Source organism: Crocodylus siamensis, chromosome 3 (genome assembly GCF_052110815.1).
Source record: "Crocodylus siamensis isolate JL-2025a chromosome 3, ASM5211081v1, whole genome shotgun sequence".
NCBI classification, from domain to species: domain Eukaryota; kingdom Metazoa; phylum Chordata; order Crocodylia; family Crocodylidae; genus Crocodylus; species Crocodylus siamensis.
This window is the reverse complement of record NC_143397.1, coordinates 81,454,206-81,469,518: the sequence shown is the minus strand read 5'-3', so window position 1 is coordinate 81,469,518 and position 15,313 is coordinate 81,454,206.

The following is a 15,313-nucleotide window of genomic DNA, read 5'->3' as shown; positions in this document are numbered from 1 at the left end:
GTGGCTTGATATCTAGTTGGCAGCTGGTATCAAGTAGAGGGCCCCAGGAATTGGCAACATGTAGGGGGTACACGTGAGTGCGCATGCACCCTCTGAGATTGGCGGTGCACCCCCTGAGACAAGTGCTGCTGACGCTGCTGGCGGTGCCTGCGGGTGCTTGCTGCTTGCCACTCCGGCCCCCCAGCCAACAGCATCTGCAGATGGTCGCCACTGCCAGCGGCTTCTGCAGGTGGTCACCGACCACAAGTCGGTGCTCACAACCCTCCTCTCACCGCCGACATTGCCACAGCCACCTGCAGGAACTCCCCACTCACTGCTGCCACCCCCCTACTGCCACCACCGCTGTCTGCGGGTAGTCATTGTGTCCCACCAGCCTCCAGCCAGCCCATCGTTCATGGCCCCAGGGGTCAGTCCTGGGACTGGTTTTGTTCAAAAGCTTCATCAGGATCTGGAAGATGGCCTGGAGCGTACCCTCAGCAAGTCAGCAGATGACATAAAGCTGGGAGGAGTAATAGATATGCTGGAGGGTAGGGCTAGGATTCAGAGAGACCTCAAAAAACTGGAGCATTGAACCAAAAGAAATCTCATGAGGCTCACTAAGGACAGGTACAAAGTCCTGCAGTTTAAGAGTGGACGATCCCATGCATGGGTACAGGTTGTGGACCAACTGGCTAAGGAGCAACTTTGCAGAAAGGGACCTGGGGGTTATAGTGGGCAATAAGTTGAATATGAGCCAACAGTGTGCCCTTGTTGTGAAGAAGACTAATGGCATATTAAGCTGTTTTAGTAGGAGTGCTGCCAGCAGATTGAGGGAAGTGATTATTCCATTCTATTTGGCACTGCTGAGGCCACATCTGGGGGTGTGCTCTAGGGTGGGGGGTGGCAGTGCTCTAATTAGAGAAGCTCTGAGAGCTGCTCTAATTAAAGTGCCTGCAGTGTCACGTGTATTCAGTGTCCCACATTTTAAAATAGCAGCAGGGATGCTTGAACTAAAGCTCATTCAAGCTTTTAGTTCAAGCTCCCCCACTGCCATTTTGAAGCACGGAGATGCTTAATACACGTGACACAGAGGCTGCTGGAGTGTGTAAATTAACATACTCTGACAGACTCAATTAATCAAGTCTGCTCTGTCATGTGCTAATTAGCATGCGTCAGAGCAGATGTCCAGCACGTTTATAGGTGCCCTGGAGTACTGCGTCCAGTTTTGGGCCCCCCACTACAGAAAGGATGTAGACAAATTAGAAAGAGTCCAGTGGAGGGCAACAAAAATGGTAAGGGGGCTGGGGCACATGACTTCTGAGAAGAGGCTGAGGGAGCTGGATTTATTTAGTCTGCAGAAGAGATGACTGGGAGGGGTGGAGAAGGGGGGAGGACTTAACAGCAGCCTTCCTGAAGGGTGGTTCCAAAGAAGATGGAGTTAGACTGTTCTTAGTGGTGGCAGATGAGAGAAGAAGCAGTTGTCTCACATTGCAGTAAAGGAAGTTTAGGTTAGATATTAGGAAAAAATGTTTTCACAAGGAGGGTAGTAAAGTACTGGAACAGGTTACCCAAAAACCCCTCCATCCTCAGAACCAAAGCCTTGGCTGGGATGCCCTAGCTGGGGATGGTTCTGCTTTGAGAAGGGAGTTGGACTAGATGACCTCCTGAGGTCCCTTCCAACCCTAATTTTGTATGAGTCTATGAAATGTAAATATTCCCAGTCTTGTGCACAGAACTGAAACTTTGGCACGTTCTACAAAAGGGAGCAAAGAGAAGAAGCATGGGCAAGTCATACCTAAGATCAGATGGCTCAAAAGAACCGAAGATAAAATATTTTAAAGTATGTATTAAATGTTCATGTTGATATTTAGAATACATTTAAAAAGACCAAGCGTAAAATGGTACGGAGGCTCTGTGTGTTTCTCAGTCATAAGTACAACATTGCAGAGGTGTAGAGGAGCTGTAGCAAGACAGGACTGATACTGACGTTCCAAACATACATTCAGAAGGCATAGAGGAAGCCATTAAAAACTGAATAGACAAAATACGCCAAAGGCTTTTGGGAAGGCAGAATTCTGTACATGTGACACAGGGTCAGGTTATTGCTGCTATTTTTTGCTTGTTTTCTAACTATGAAAGAGTATAGCCCAACAAGGAGTTTATCTAAAACTTCAAGAATGACAACTTTAAAGATGTTAACTCACTGATTGGAAGCTTTGTTTTCCTTGACTATATGGCTGTGTATTTCTAAAGTCTAAGCTGCTAATAATAAGATTCTTTACTTCACTGGATAGTTTTTTTTTTATAAGATATGCCATCATAGGCTGCTTATCAGCAAGTCCCATCTCCATTCTAAATTAACATTTATAATAAAAATGACAGCTGTGAATTCAAACTTAAAAAAAAAAAAAAATCTCCTTGTAGCAAATACAGCACAAACACTTTAATACCTAATGCAGTACTACTGCATTTAGGCTCTCTGATCTGATCTGTATTCGGGTGTTGTGCAGCCCTTCCTGGTCTGGTCCCCTCTCCACTCCTCTTGGAAACAGCAGCCGGGGGGGGGGGGTAGAACTGTGCTGCTTGCCTGCGTTTCTGGGAGGCATGTGGGAGGGCTACAGCAGCCCAACTCCTGCCTGCTTTAGACTGATCAGAGCCCTAACACAGCAGGAGTGCACACAGGACAGGTTTACCTGGCTGCCACTGCAGTGGCAACATCTTCATTGCAGTACTCCAGTTGAGAGCCACTGCATAAAGGAACTGTTTTAACTACCTTCTACGCAGGAGGAGAATAACAGTATTAGGTACTTTTGAGAGATTAAAGAATGAGTTGGTACTATCACATGACAAGGACAGAAGCTGCTGCCAATACTTGCAATAGATTATAATTGCAAATCATGTTTTACACACTATGGCATGTTACTTTTACTGGTTTAAGTGATTGGAAGCCGGTCTACACCCATAGGAGAACTGAAGTTCGGCACACGTAGTCTGGTTTTAAAATGGTGGAACCAAAGGGCAAATGAGTGTTCTGTTCACTACTGGTCTAAACTACACCTCTTACAGAAAACTGCATAACTTAAACAGTAACTTAAACAGAAAACTGCATAACTGCCTTGGGCTTTTTGAATGCCTGTACCTAGGTTATGAGACTGTGAAAAAGAAACTTCCCCAGGAGTGGAGGTGGACGTGCAGAATCTTAACAATCCTTCTCCTGTGATTCATTATCACTATACTAAACAGTCACCATATTATCTCATGTATGTCACCAGCTGGTGGTATCAATGCCTCCCCTTTCAACGGGGAAGGGACAAGGCAGAAGGATCCAGGCCCGCTCTGCTCCTCAGGGTCCCAGCTTTAAACAGCTGTGAGAATTACCTATGAGCCCAGATCCCCTCAACATCTTATGCAATGTCTTGGACTACTTCCTATCTCAGTCTGTTTGTGAATCTCCAACTCTGTCTCCTTCTTGGGATCCTGTTTGCCTCTCCTGTTCACAGTTGTTTTCACACAGCATTTCTGGACATCCCAGCCACAGCAGACTCTAGTCCTCTGAGCCACAGTCCACTGCAAACTACTCATTTATTCCCGTTCCAACCTCTTCAGCTGCCTTTGTTGCCCCAGTTGGCGTCAGTAAGACACAAAACTCCAGCCAGACTGTTAAAGCAGAGAATTTATTTTAACGGAGCAGCCATGGATAACTGAAATGGCAATATGATAAACAATCATGCTATTTGATTAACAGTCCCCTCAGTCAGCTGGCCTGTCTGTCCTCAAGTGACTGTGGATGGCAGGGCTCTTGTCTTTCAGCATCTTTCTTCCAGAAGTTTAAGCAACTTTGCAGCTTTCAACCTGCTCTTTTTATCTATCACTTCTGCTGATCACCAGGACAGATGTGCCCCTGGAGCTTTCAGTAGAACCTTTTCAGTCTCCCCACTTACTCATTTACCCCACCTATTTATCTCCCATGGGCCCACTTGCTAAATTCATCTAGCGATTGGCTAGACACAAGCTAAGATAATTAACCACAAAACTCGGCTCCACAAAAAACCCCCAAACAAAGCAAAAACGTATTGTACCTCTGCTCTAGCTGACACAAGCAACACACATGCTACTTCCCCATTTGACAGAGACGGCAATTTTTCTGCAAGTTCTTAGTGTCCGGTTTCACTCTGGCTAGGCAGCCACGTAATGCTTCTTAACATAATACTGGTTAGGCTAAGATTCAGGCCCACACCTGGTCATAACTGACTCCCTTCCCCAGCTCACATCCTTTTGTAATCCCAGTCAGGGAGTGGAGCCAGAGATAAATCAGCTTCCCATTTTAAAGGGACCTCTACCAAGGCAGAAATGGTGCTTTCCTCTGTAGCCTGAGAACAGAATTCCCTAGCCTCATGATTAAAGTAAAACATTTTCCCTGTATTTTTCATATGCCATCCTTCCCAGTACTAATGTGCTCTGAGGATGGTAAGCGGTCTTCCATCTTGCTATTTCTGTGCCTCAAAATTCTAATTCAATAATCCTCCCATGCAGAGAAAGTTTGGTGGATGAATGCTCCTTGTGGATTTTGATGAGGAGGGCCTGGGAGTGTGGGGTTGCTTTGCAAATATCAGTGGGTTGGTAGGTGAGGATATGGGGTTGGGGGTTTATTGATTACTAATTGCATGCACAGTTCTGCAGATTGTCCTGAGATTGGCATTACCCCACAACAGTAGAAGGCACACAGGTAATCAGTTTGGTTTATCCTGGTGGGATGCAAGAGCACTGCGGGATGACAGCTGGGGGAGTCAAGGTTTTCATAAATTCATAGATTGGTAGGGGCTGGAAGGGACCTTGCAGATCATCAAGTCCAGGCCTGCTCCCCACCCTGCCTCTAGGCAGGAAGACAACTGGGGTCAAGTGACCCCAGTAAGGTGACTGTCCAGTCTCCTCTTGAAAACCACCAGGGTAGGTGACTGCACCACCTCTGGAGGGAGTTTATTCCACAGTCTGGACACCCTAACCGTAAAGGAGTTTTTCCTGGTATTGAGCCTGAAGTGGCCTTCCAGGAGGTTGTATCCATTGGTCCTGGTCTTCCCCTGGGGTGCCCTAGTGAACAGTTGTTCACCAAACTCCTGATGCACTCATCTGATATAGCAGTAAGCTGCTACCAAGTTCCCTCTCAACTTTCTCTTCTTTAGGCTAAAGAGTCCCTTAGCCTTTCCTTGTTTGGCTTGCCATGCTCTTTTCTGGACCCTGTCAAGTTTTTCCGTGTCCTTATTGAAGTGCAGCGCCCAGAACCGGATGCAGTACTTCAACTGCAGTTTCACCAGTGCTGAGTACAGCAGGAGTATCACTTCCTTAGCTTTACATGAGATGCATGCCAGTGTGTTATGTGCCCTGCTGGTGTCCAACAGAACGTTGATTCGCACTAACACAACACATTTTCAAACAGGAATATAAGATGCATACTATCTAGCTAGATCAGGGCTGTCCAACTTGAGTGCCCTGTGGGCTACATGCCATACGGGCCTCACCAGGTGACACTCACCCTCACCCCCATGTAGACTTGCTCAACGCTGCACCATGCAACCCCCCACTGCACCATGGTGGGCAAGTGCAATTTGGTCTCCCCCTGCTACAATATGGAGGCACATGTGTGTGATTTTCCCCCTGCACTGCAGCACATGTCCTCACAGGCACCCCCCACTACTGCACACGGCACCACTCCACCACTAGCACACACAGATACATCCTCCCCACCCCATTCCCCCCACCTGGCTGCCTACTCCCCCTCCAGTCCCCATACTGACCCATCCCCTGGGGCAAAGGCAGGCAGTGGAAGCCAGAGGAGGGATGCAGAGCCCAGGGACTTCATCTGCTGTTGTTGTGAGAGCAATGGGGGCAGCAGCAGAAACCCCAGGGGTATCTCTTAGCTCCTCATGGGCCAGGTGCAGCCTGCAGGCTGCCAGTTTGACAGCTCTGGGTCACATAATGCACCTGAAAAGCAGTGTCACATGGACAGAGAACTTTTTAAGATGAATAAACTAAACTTAGAGCAGACTTTGTGCATAAGCAAGCCCTACAAAGGAAGGGCTCACGAGCGTGAATTACTTATATACTTCACCTCAGTGTCTTCAGACCAAAGGGCTCTCCTCCCATTACATCTGCTTGAAATAGATCTTAGAAAACTGAAACTGCAAGACATTATTTCATACAAGTCACACCCCTTCCAGTTCGCTCAGTGCTTGTCCCAAAGGTGCAATCATATCAAAATAATTCAGGAGTTGGGAAAGTGACCAAGAATCTCTCATGGGGCCTGAGATCTCTGAGGGGACAGCCCCACAAAGTTGACTACAAATGCCAAATTTTTGTATCTTCTCCTTACAAGTTGCCTTTCCTCAGGTCTGCATCTGCCAGACAAAATGTATTGAGGGAACAAAACGCTAAACAATGGGCACCAGGGACCCCCATCCCAAGAAAATTCTGAAACCCTCCAGGTGCAACTTCCTGTATTTTATAAGACCTTTAAAACATATTTTTAAAAATGTATGTAAAAAATAAGTCTACCTGGTATTTTTCTTGGATTCTGTGCTAAAATAACTTGCCAGTAGCAAATTCCACACACTGAAACCACAGTGCCCTCTACGTGCTCACGTGTTTCCCAGCATGCGCGCGCGCGCACGCACACTGTATAGAAAAGCAGTTGAAAAGCCAGTATCAACATTATAAAAAAAAATATCTCCCAAAGCAGGTTATCACCTCCCCCGTGAGTAGGAACACTAGGCTCTTATACCCGCTACCCATTCACAGCCATGTCCCCCAAGCCTCCCTTGTCCTGCAGAATCCTATCCTCTGATGATTTTGTACAGCCAAACATGTATTTTTGGTTATATGTTGGTACCAAATACAGTCTATATATTTTTAATTTTTTTTTTCTCTTATTTTGTTATTTCTCTCTTCCTGCTTTCTTCTCCCCCTCCCTCTTCTTTTCTATTGTTGTCTATTTGTTTGTGTCATTGTGGGCTTTCTTTGGTATCATTTTTACCTGCATTCAGAGTTTGTTTTACCACCTGTGCTAGATCAAGCTCTATTAGTTTTTAAATATTCTCTACAAATCACCCTCTGTTTGTCCTTCCCTTTCCTCACTCCTTACTCTCCTATTTCTGGGTATCCTCATGTTCCAGTTCTCTGTTTCATGTCCCCGTTCTTTCCCTCACCCTAGGCCCCTCTTTACTGACCCATGTGTTCTCAATACTCTCATCCTGATCCCTTTTGTGGTTTCTCCAGCCACTCTGACTTCCTATTTTTGGTCTTTCCAAGTTTGGTCTTGCATCCATTCTGAATTCCAAATGTATTCATCCATTCTCCTTCCATTGCTGGTGTGTCCAGCATGTATCCTTCCTTTTAAGAGGTCTGCCTTAGGCTTTGGAGGAAGGAGGGTGAGCTGCTCTCTTAGAGAGATGAACCCAACTCTTTCTTTTTATGACATTTAGAAGTGTAATATCTGACTTACTACAAACTTCCGTCAACCTGTGGCTGATATGAATAACCTGTGATGAATTTTGCATCAATATTGACATATAGATATAAAAGATTCCACAATAGCCTATTCCTGTGAAGACTATAATAGTGCATAAAATATTAAAATTACTGTGGCCCTGCCACTAATGATTTCCTACATCCTTTTGAGAGACAAACAGGTGGTACCTCTTTCTAATAATTCAGGAAATGTCAGTTGGGCAATGCTGATTTGATAGGTGACTTTTTTAAATCAAAGATACAGGCAGTCCTTGACTTGCAACATTTTGAGTTACAACATTTATAAATTGACACCCTGTTTCAGCTTTATGGGATCAGTTTTGACTTCACAATGCTTGATCTGATGTGACACCATGCCAGCGTACAAGTTTGCTGCATTGTTCATCTCCCTGGGAAACATCTGTCCAAACTTCCTTGGACACTTTAAGAAAGCAGACAAGACGCCAGAAAAACCTGCAGCCAAGACTCCGGAGAAGACTCCAGCCAAGAACCCTTCAACAAGTCCACCCAAGAGCCCTTCAGAAAGTCCAGCAGTCACCTCAAAGAAGTCCTTCCAAATCAATGATTGCTATTTATGATATAAATACATTAAATGTAGCTAGCTATATTACTCATCTATAATTGACTGAGTACAAAATTCTGGGGTATTTTTAGTGAAAATAGGGTATTGGACCTTAGTTCAGGAACCAATCCCCCATTCATAACATTGTTTCCTATGGGAAAATCGGTTCTGAGTTACAACGTTTTGACTTAAGACGTGGTTTTCAGGAACCAATTGTGTTGTAAGTCTGAGGACTGCTGCCCGTAGTTAATATTCTTATCAGTTCAAGGCCAAGTTCTGATTCACAATTATGCCAAGGCCTTTACACCACACATCAAAAAATCCTCTTCTTCAGGAGAATTCCTTTGCTATATGACATTTCCTTTCAGGGCAGAGAACTCTCCCCTCTTACACAGGCGTCTGCTTGCATGATGGAGTAGTAAGGCTCACCAGTGTGAACTGTTGCTGTCCTCTCCATTCAGCCAGCTAGCTATAAAACTACATTGGCCCATTCAAGAGCTGCTGCAAGCTGAGGTAAATTATAGCAACTCTTGCCAACAGCGTGGTGTGTGGCTGCCTCTTTAGTCACAGGGCCACACAGGTGTTGTAACTTCTGTATAAGGATATACTTATATATTCTCTAAAAACTCTCTATAAACTGCACTGAGCTTATGCACATCTTCACTTTTGCTGCTGGAAGTAGTCCCAGCTATTCACCCTAGTAATGTTAAGCACATGGATTAGTGGTTGCAGGATCAGGTCATTTCCCTTCATGGAGGTCTGAATTCCTTACCCTGAATGAAACAGAATGCTTGGTGCTAAGTGCACCTGGTATGACTAAAGTTGCTATCCATGCTTGTAATACAATTATTGCAACAACTCTGGAATACATAAAATTGGAGCCACAAAAAATGTGTAGGAAATGTATTCACAAAATAGGACAAAAGCAGAGGCCAGATCATACCTTCCAGTCAAAGAAAGTCTTGGGAGTCTCTAATGATAATGATTCCCAGGCTGAGATCCATGCAAGCCTGTCCATCCCCAAACTTGGCACAGCCTAGGGATCTCCAAGAAGTGTTAGCTTTCCACGCCAGTTCTTTAGCAGTATAGGTCCATTGAAGTCACATGTCAAGGAGCTCCCTTGGCGGTAGTTACCTTCAGGCCCATAGTCTTATAATAAAATGCTTAGATAACCCTAAAGCTGAATAATCTTTTTTCACCGATCTCTGGGAGGCCACAGTGGAGACAATGTATATCCATCCTTCTCATGCTGGTTAAACTGCTTCTCAGCCCTCCCAAACTCCACAGACCCAAGACTATATGGAGAGATCTCCACAAGGATTATGAGTGTGCTGGAAAGAAAATGGATGTTGAAGAGGTGGCTGAATCCTCATATCTCAGCAGCAGAGGGGAGTTCCCTATCCAGAGGACCCCTTTAAGGTACAAAGAGGTACATTCTAGACCACAACATTTAAGATAAAACATTTTTCTTGAACTTGAATCTTTTACCATTCCAAAATAATTAAAATATATTGGAGATGCTGGAAATATAATGCAAAAAAAAATCTGACAAAGCCCATATGAAAGAATTAAGTTATTATCACCATAACTGAGAAAGTATTCAATGGATTATAAACAATCTATTGGTCTAGAACAGGAGCCGGCAACCTTTTTCAAGGTGCGGGCTGCAATAATCTGCGTTCAGTCCACTGTGGACTGGGAGACTTTGGTGGTACGTCAGCAGCAGGGGGCCTTCCCCCACGCTGATGCTGGGGCCAGGCAGCTGGGAGCTGTGCCCATGCCACTGCTGCTTCTCCCAGCCCACTGCTTCCTGGCTATGGTACAAACACACCTTCCAGTCTGTACAGAAATGTGCCAAGACCAGGTACCTACAAACTGCATCCATGCTGCTGCCACTTCTCCCTACTCCCACATCTCTTTGGCTCCCCATCATCTGAAAGCTGGGTGGGGGAGGGGTGGAGAAGCTGCAGTGACAACCGATGCAGGGATGCTGGCCCTGGTGCAGCTCCCCACAGGCTACAAGCTTCACCCACAGATGCTGGGGAATAAGGGGCTGGAGTGACGTTGCAGCAGCACAAGTGCAGCTCCCAGCTACGTGGCTCCAGTGCTGCCCTAGGGAAAGCCTCCTTCCACTGACGCTGCAAAAACACATGGCCCATGCCAGAGCCAGAAGGGTTGGGAGAAGCAATAGCAGTATAGGCACAGACGGAAGCTGCCCAGCCTTGGCACAGGCACAGGCAAAACCCACCAACTCTGTATTGCACATTCTTGTGCAAGTTAATGTCTCATAATGCAGTGAAAATCAGAAAAGCTGCCAATGTGTGGATACATGAATGTGTAGCCCAGGTAATTTGGGTATATACTCCCCTTCTCCAATTGAAGGGGTTTGTTAACAGGCAGGTGTGCTGCTCAGTTTCCCTCCGTCCCTATAGAACCAGGCCAGGACAGTTAGGGGACTTAACTATATACAAATTTATTTACATTAACTTATCACAAGGAAAAGGAACATGGATATAAACCTATGTACAATGTATATAAATATTTATAAGATATCTAAACCAGTAACATAAACAATACCCCCTGGGTAAATGACATAAAACCTTATACCAGTGCTCCAGATACAAGCATCTGATCTGAAACAGATAAACCCCAAAGAAACTCAATCCCGAGGGGAAACCCCAATGCCCTTGGGCTTTTCCCAAGCCCTACAAAGAAGCTGGTAACTTTAGGGGGGCCCTGTCAGTGGTACCTCCCCTTTTGGGAGCCCTCAACTAACTGGGGGAGGGGACTCCCCTGTGGGAATCCTCTTTTCCCTGCAACTCACGGCTCCCAGGCCTGGAGGGTGGTCCTCGTCCTCTGTGCCAAGCTACTCTCTTGTCTGCAGTGGGCTTTGGGGTGGCAAGATGGGTTGCTGTCCCCTAGAACAGGGCTCCGCAATGCAGGGCTTCTGGGACCTCTGGCTTGGCCCTGTCGGCTGGCTCAATAGCCCAATCACCATCTGGCTCTCTGGACTCAACCTTTTGCTGTGGGTCACAGGCCTGGGCTGCCTCGTGCTGCACCAGGCTCGGTCCACTCCCAGACCCTCCATGCAGCGCCTCCTGCACCGAGCTCCCAGCCTCGTTCCGGGGGTTGAAGACCTGAGCCATCCAAGCGCTCCAAAGGTCCTACTCCGTGCACTGGCCTGTGCACCATGTCTCTAGCCACATGCCAGAGGTTGCAGGCCTGAGCTGCCTCACGCAGCTCCCAAGGTCTGGACTCCATGTGCTGTGCTGCATACCAAGAGCCTAGCTGCTGGAGCCATCTGCCATTCCCTGCTGATGGGAGTCTTCAGGGGTGCTTCTGGGCTACTGCTTCACCCTGCTGAGCAGCTCTCCTCAACTCTTCTAAGCCCCACTCTTCTCTCCTCACTCTCCCGCCTGTGCTCCCCTCAGGCTGGGCACGCAGCTCCTTTTATATGCGCCAGGGCTCCGCCCCTGAAAGCTTCCGACCTGAGTGTTGCAGTCTTCAATCACCTCCACAGGGCGGGGGAACTCCTCTCCCCCTCCCCTCAGGAAAGGGGCATGACTGAACTCATCCTGCTGCCTCCTGATTGAGGGATAAGCTCCACCAATCGGAACAGCAAGATTTCAAGCCTGGGACTCAACCCAAGCTACAAAAGGCAAGCCTGCTACGAATGCATTTGAGTAGATTCACAGGGTGATACCAATGAAGTAATACAACATCAAAGAGAGAACAGAAAACCTTAACTTGATAACAGGGCATAAGCAAAACCATTCCTTTCATTCTTCTTTTTATGGGCTGAATCATGCAAGAAGTTAGGCAAATGAAAAAGTGCCATATATGAGTACTAATTTTCTTAAAATTAAGCATGTGATTAAATCTCTTAAAAGCTGTCCTATTAGATTTAGCAGGAAGCTCCATGATACTCTGTGTACACTTATTTCAATAAAGAAATGTTAAAAAAAAGGGAAAGTTCTTAATAGTTCCAAAGGAACCATAACTGGCTAATGTGTAAATCCTTGTTAGTTCATGGGCTACTGATTCAATGGACTGTAACAGTTGCTTTGGAGCATTACAACCAATTAAGTTAGAGAGAACATCCACTGACATTTGTTAAATCCATGTGCTAAAATTCACTGGGAATTTCATTTCTAAAATGGTTGAATATTTTCACAGGAAAATATGGTTTAAAAACCTAAACAAATAGAAAACCTCCTTTCTTCTTTACAATATTTCCCCCCCAAATTATTCTGATGTGCATGGCTCTTGGATTTAAAGTTCTACCTCCTTATTGAATACAATAGCTAGCTGTAACTTCACTGATTTCACTTACTGCATTTCTTCATCCTTCTAGCTTCTATGCCACCAGAATTTTGCAGTTTTTGCAATGATTTTTATAGATTAGAATTACAAACAAGATACATTTTCCATTTGCCTGATCAACAAACTTTATAATATATATTCAGAATCAAATTGTTTCCAAATTTTCAATTGCTGTCTTAAAACTTAAAACATACAACACTTTAAGCCTGGTGGCACTGTAGAATGACACTTAGTTGTCCATTTAAAACTAAAATATGAATGGCCTACTCTTGAGCTAAAAACATCTTAAACATGACCACAGAAACAGATATTCTAAACTAAGTCATGACTGCTCTATTAATATGCTTCATACTAATAGAAAATGGACTTTTAGAAATCTTGTGTTTGCCTGAAAAAGAAGTTCTGACCATACTTGTTAGAGGATTTATTAAGTTATTTAGTGGGAGACTGTGAGCCTTTTATATGGGAAAATAGTAACTCTCATGAGTAGTTGTATTGATGTAAGGAACTCAAATTCAGGTCTTAAATAATAAGCAATATCTATCTCCTGTTAGATAAGGGAGCATTTGTTCAGTGCTTAAAGGTAAATTTTATATTTATATTTATGAATGGCTTAGGAACTTGGTAACTGGATAAGGATAGTTGGAGAATTTTACTTGTTTGAATCCAACCATTTTGGCAGTAACCAAAGATCATTTGTCATCTAATGTATATTTGGTGACCTGTGCAAAATTAATTGAAACTTTCAGTAAACAATAATTTCTGCAGCCTGCAGGAGATGTGTTTCTGCAGGGGAACTAGAAGCTTGATCTAAAGCCCATTTGAAGCAATGGCCTTTTGTTTCTCAACCCTCTCCAGCATCTTTTACTCCTTCTGTACAGGTACTAAGAGCACACACCCATGTACATATGGGAGACTTGCTTCTGATAAACAAAAAACCACCTTCATAAAACCACCAAAAACACTGGGACCACCTGGGAAATGTAACAAGACACTTTCTTCTGTTCCCTTGTGTGTATTAAATAGTGGAGTTCCTTTTCGGAACTTTTTTTCTCCTCTTTTCTTTACAGGTTAGCTACATACATTTTTTTTGAAGTCTGGTCCTTCTAAGCCCACAGGTTTGAAAGGGAAATCCCAGGGTTAGTAATCTGGACTAATCTTTTTGTTGAAAAACCAGTCTTTCCACCCATGTTTTAAACTACAGCTTGACTGCATTTGCTTCTTTACCTCAGGGATGAGTTTACTTATATGTCTGGGAGATTTACTTATAGAGATTTTTTTTATAGCAGCTCTCTTCCACCACTCTGCTTTAAGGAGCTGCCTCCTACCAGGGTTTGAGGTGGCTCAAATGCAGGGCATACTGGGAAATGTATCCCTTAACCGAATAATGAGCTTAAACCCTGACTTCTCATGCAATCTGTTATAGCAATAAAAGAGGCTTGATTTGCATGCTGAGTGTTTGAGATGCTTTCTTGTGGACCTCTGTGCTGTCTGCTGCCTGTTGTAACTGATACGCATTAGCACCAATGGCCACTTGTACAGTTGATGGGGTTTTAGGTCCCCTAAATTGAAACGGTGGGTTTTTAATTGGTGGGTTTTTAATTATGATGATTAAAATCCCACCATTTCAATTTAGGGGCTTCTGTAACTGTTATGGTGAGGGGCATGATCCTTTTTTGGGGGGGGGGAGGGGCGGAGACAGTCTATGGCCGGGGGGCAAGCTGCCAGTAGCCCCTGAGCAGTCCTTTCCTCCATAGCAGTGGTACCTCCTGGGGCTGCCCGGGTAGGCTGCTAGCAAGCCAGGTGCTGGCTTCGAGCTGGGGCAGCACCTGGCCTGCTAGCAGCCCACCCAGGCAGCCCTGGCGGGTGTTGCTGCCACCATGGGTGACTAGTGCCACCTTAGTCAGGGGGGTATGTGTGACCAGTTCCGCCGACCACAGGCGATCCCATGGACCAGGGGGGAGGGATCCCCCATGGGTGATCTTGCAGATGGGGGGGGTCCCCCGCAGGTGATCCTGCCACAGCTGATTGCTGCAGCTGCTTCTGGGAGCAAGCACTGGCTGATAGCCGCAGCCACTCCCGGAAGCAGCTGCAGCAGTCACAGAGATCGGCGGGTGCTTGCAGGGGGCACTCCGGTGCTCCTGCCTGCCCCCCCTGCCCATTGTCACCACTGGCTGCCACAGAAGGAAGGACTAAGGCCCCCCCACAGCTCAGGGGCTGCTTGGCCCACTGGCAGCTCACCTCCCAGCCATGGGCAGGCTTCGCCCCCCAAAAAAGGATCGGGCCCCTTGCCACTTTTTTCCCCCACCAGGGCTTCCAGTGCCCTGTGCACTATTCCCGCTGCCGCATGTATACAGTGTGGCAAAATTAAAGTGCAATACACCACTGCATGTGCAACATGTGCTGCAATTAAATCACTGTAAAAGGACAATTAAACCACTAAAAACAGCAATTTTGTCATGTGAACAAGCACCCTTTCTTGACGTCACCAGAAAGACCATACACTGAATAAGTCAATGGTATATTTAAGAAAGAACCTTTTCAAATGGTTCTATGCCCACAAGAGGCTCTCTGAAAAAATCTCTCTTCTTCTCAGTATTAGCAGTGGAGCTGCACCTGTTGTGAAAATTTATGGTGCAGATGACACCAGGAGTCCTATCACTGCATCCTCTAAGGAAGGATGTCCATCTGGCAACCCATGGGCTGATGTACTGCCCCCTGGCTTCTGCCCAGCTGCTGCTCCCCCTATTGCTTCAACAGCAGCTGCCCCCCTCCCTCACTCACCTTTTCCTTCCTGCTCCCACCTCAGGAGGTAGGATAGCATACCCATGGTACTAGGGGAACATTGCAGTGAGGGAGCTGAGGAAGCATTGCAATGTGGGAGCCTCTCATGAGGATGGTGCAGCAGCAGGGACCAGTGCAACCTGG